The 3,719-nt window shown below is 42.4% G+C and overlaps 1 pseudogene across 1 annotated transcript; it reads left to right on the top strand.

Moving 5' to 3' along the window:
• Positions 1–379: 379 nt before the first annotated feature.
• Positions 380–3,409, top strand: LOC143887867 (cytochrome P450 89A2-like; annotated as a pseudogene). Its single transcript, XR_013254406.1, has 2 exons — positions 380–1,476; positions 2,531–3,409. The product of XR_013254406.1 is annotated as a cytochrome P450 89A2-like (transcript).
• The last annotated feature ends 310 nt before the right edge of the window (positions 3,410–3,719 follow it).

Genomic DNA, 3,719 nt, shown 5'->3' with positions numbered 1-3,719 from the left:
TCATGAATGGCAGTTGCTAGCTTCCATCGTAGAAGGCATTTCACGGGTGGTCTGTTGCAGCTGACAGCAGCAGCCTCGTGAATGAAGACAAAATTTGCTGAAAAGTGAGCCTCTGAGGCGGCTGTCAGCTGCAACAAACCATCCGTGGAATGCATTCTGCGTTGGACGCTAGCAAATCCCTGAATGAATCTATTTGATTTCTTGGCAAGCTAAAAGAGAACATAAGTATTTCCCTAACAATCATGGTGGGCCCAAAAACAAAATCTAAAACATTATCCTTGGCCCCACCATGATTAGATGTGCAAATATCAAAATATGGTTGTACCAGATCAATCTTAGGTTCCCATTCACGACTTCAATTCGGTGGCGTCTCTCTTATGATGAAACGCCTATAAAGCTTCACGTAGTTGGATAAAAACAAGAGAAACACATGATCCACTCCCTCTCTGTTACAACTATTTGTTCCTCTCCCAAACAAGCCTAGTAAACATGGAGATTTGGTTCCTCATCTTCCTCTCCCTCTCCTTCTCAATCCTCCTCAAATTCCTCATCCCAACCCTAACCCCCAAAAACAAAAAACTCCCACCTGGCCCACCAACATTCCCCTTCTTAGGCAACCTTCTATGGCTCCGAACAACTCTCTTCGACATCGAACCAGTTCTCCGTCAACTCCGTAAAAAATACGGTCCCATAATAACCCTCCACATCGGATCTAGTCCCTTCATCTTCATCTCCGACCGTTCCCTGGCCCACCAAACCCTAATCCAACACGGCTCAACTTTCTCCGACCGCCCAACGGCAAATGCCGTCAGCCGCCTCCTCTCCACCAATCAACACAACATCAGTTCCTCCCACTACGGTCCTCTCTGGCGCCTCCTCCGCCGGAACCTTATCTCCGAAATTCTCAGCCCTAATCGCGTTAGATCTTATTCCACTGGCCGGGAATGGGTTCTCGGACTGTTAATCCAAAACTTCAGATCCGAATCGGAATCCGAATCAGGTGATGGAACGATCTCTGTTCTTGAGGGTTTCCAATACGCGATGTTCTGTTTGCTGTTATTGATGTGTTTTGGCCAGAAACTTGATGAGGATTTGGTTAGAAAAATCGAAGCCGCGCAACAGAGATTGCTGTTGGGTTTGTCTAGGTTCAATGTGTTGGTGTTATTTCCCAAGTTGGGGAAATTCTTATTCCGGAAGAGGTGGAATGAGCTACTGGAAATTCGTCGGAATCAAGAAGAACTACTTGTTCCTCTGATAAGAGCGCGTAGAGAAAATCAAAAGAAACAAAAGCTGGACGATGACAGTGAGGGTGACTTTTTCTGCTTCTCGTATGTTGATTCTCTTCTGGATCTGGAGCTCCCGGAAGATGGGGGAAGGAAGCTTAAGGAAGAAGAGATTGTAACCCTCTGTTCGGAGTTTCTAAATGGGGCGACTGATACAACTTCAACAGCGTTGCAGTGGATTATGGCCAATCTGGTAATTTGAAACCACTAATTATTCCAAAAGCTAAAGCTATTAGAGTTTTGTTATTTAATCATTTTGGCTAAAAATCAGGAAAAAGTTTATCCTATTTGGAGTATTTTTACTGATTTTTAGCCACACTAGTTTCCTGATTTTGTTTCCTATTTTTAGCCTACCCCTAAAAATAAATCATAGTAGCCAAACGTGCCCACGCTAACAAGATTTTTTTTTTTTCATTATAAAGTATAAACCAGTGTCTCAGTGAGAGAGGAGTAAGGCTGGTGAAGTGGCTAAAATCAGGAAACAAAAAACACTACTCAAATAGGTTCTGCTGGGTGTCAATTTTGGCTCGGGCTCGGAAGCTCGCTCGAGCTCTGCTCAAATCCTTAACGAGCCGAGCCGAGCCGGCTCATTAAGCTTAACGAGCCGAGCCCGAGTTAGGCCAGCTCGGCTCGGCTCTGGTATGTCATGTAAACATCGTATATATCAAACGGTTGAGAAAAATCCGAAATTAATTTTTTCCCATAATTGTCATAACTTTGAAAATTTTTTGGTATTTTTTTCTTAATTGTCATAACTTATTACCTTTTCTTGGTAATTTCTCATTTCAAACTTTATAAATTCGCTATTTTACTTTTTTTTTAATCATTGCTTTTTTTTTTTTCATTTCAAGCTTAACGAGCCGAGCCGAGGCTCGTTTACACCCCTAGTTCTGCTTTTTCCTAATCCTGCCCATGTCTAGTCTCTCTCTTAAAAATTCCTGGCTATGAGTCTATGACATGGCCTTATATTTAAACACTCCTTTCCTTTTGGGTTGGCCATACACTTGTTGGATTAATATCAAGGAGTTATTGGGTTTTGAACCCAGTACCTGCTCTGAGATAGTAGCTCCGATAGCTCACATACAATGTGAAACAACCAATTACTCCAAATGCTTAAATCTTAAGCTGTTAAGCCTTCAGATTTTTTGGTCCAACAATCGGTTTGGGACCTCTCCATTTGGTTTGTCACATTCTGAAACTAACAGGGCCTACGAGGTTGTGTTATTTAATCATTTATATTTCAACAGGTGAAGAACCAGGACATACAAGCCAAACTGTTTGAAGAAATAAAAGGGCTTGTGAAGGAAGAAGACACCATTAAAGAAGAGGATTTGTTAAAGATGAAGTATTTGAAGGCTGTGGTTTTGGAGGGGCTCCGGCGGCACCCGCAGTGCACCTCGTGCTGCCACATGCAGTGTCTGAGGAGACATCTATAAATGGGTATGTTATACCCAAAAAAGCAACTGTTAATTTCACAGTGGCGGAGATGGCGTGGGATGGGGAGGTGTGGAAGGATCCAATGGAGTTTAAGCCCGAGAGGTTTTTGGAAGGGGAAGAGGTGGATGTTACTGGGAGTAGGGAGATAAAAATGATGCCTTTTGGTGCTGGGAGGAGGATTTGTCCAGGGATGGGTCTTGCTATGCTTCATCTTGAATACTTTGTGGCGAATATGGTGAGGGAGTTCGAGTGGAAGAAGGCTGAAGGAGTAGAGGTTGATTTGACTGAGAAGCCGGGGTTTACGATCGTGATGAAGAATCCCCTGAGAGCGGCTATTGTTCCGAGGAGAAAGTAGAAAAGGAGTGGAAATATTATTTCTTCATCTCTGTATAATTAGTTGAAGAATGTGATGTTTCTTTATGGGGATTGAATAAACAGTTGAAGAATATTAGGTTCGGTTCGGTCCTACTATGTACTACGGTTCGGTTCGGTTCTTACGGTTCATGGAACCGGGAACCGAGAACCGAACCGGTTGGCCACCCCTAAAGAATATGATGTTTGAAATAAAATTTAGGAATTGCTATAGCCACTCCTTGTCTGTAACTATCTATAAAACTTGTGGGACCCAAGGTTTGCTTATCACCTTATAAAAGTGAAGTTTCTTTTAATTTCCATTTGGATTCGGAGAATATTTTGGTTTGGATTTCTCACATTTGTAGCCCTTTTTGCATTGTGAATTGGATCCAGTTCAAATTCTTGGATTTCCAATTCAGAGACTGACAGTGAAAAAAAATCAGATTTCCAAATATGTTGTAGAAATAAGTAATTGGAAATCCACAGATCTGGCAGCTTCCTTCACCCTCGTTGCTCCTCATCCTCTCCCCTCCTGTAGGAAGTACCCCCTTCCCTCTTTGTCTCCCTCAACATGAGCCGGCAGATCTATTCTTTTTGCATTCAAAACTAAATTCCAAATCCAAATACAAAATATGAGGTATCCAA

The sequence above is a fragment of the Tasmannia lanceolata genome, unplaced genomic scaffold, assembly GCF_043159265.1.
Source record: "Tasmannia lanceolata isolate RefF3 unplaced genomic scaffold, GAP_Taslan_0.1 ptg000012l, whole genome shotgun sequence".
NCBI classification, from domain to species: domain Eukaryota; kingdom Viridiplantae; phylum Streptophyta; class Magnoliopsida; order Canellales; family Winteraceae; genus Tasmannia; species Tasmannia lanceolata.
Note: the sequence above shows the minus strand (reverse complement) of the source record. Positions and strands in the feature narration are given on the sequence as shown.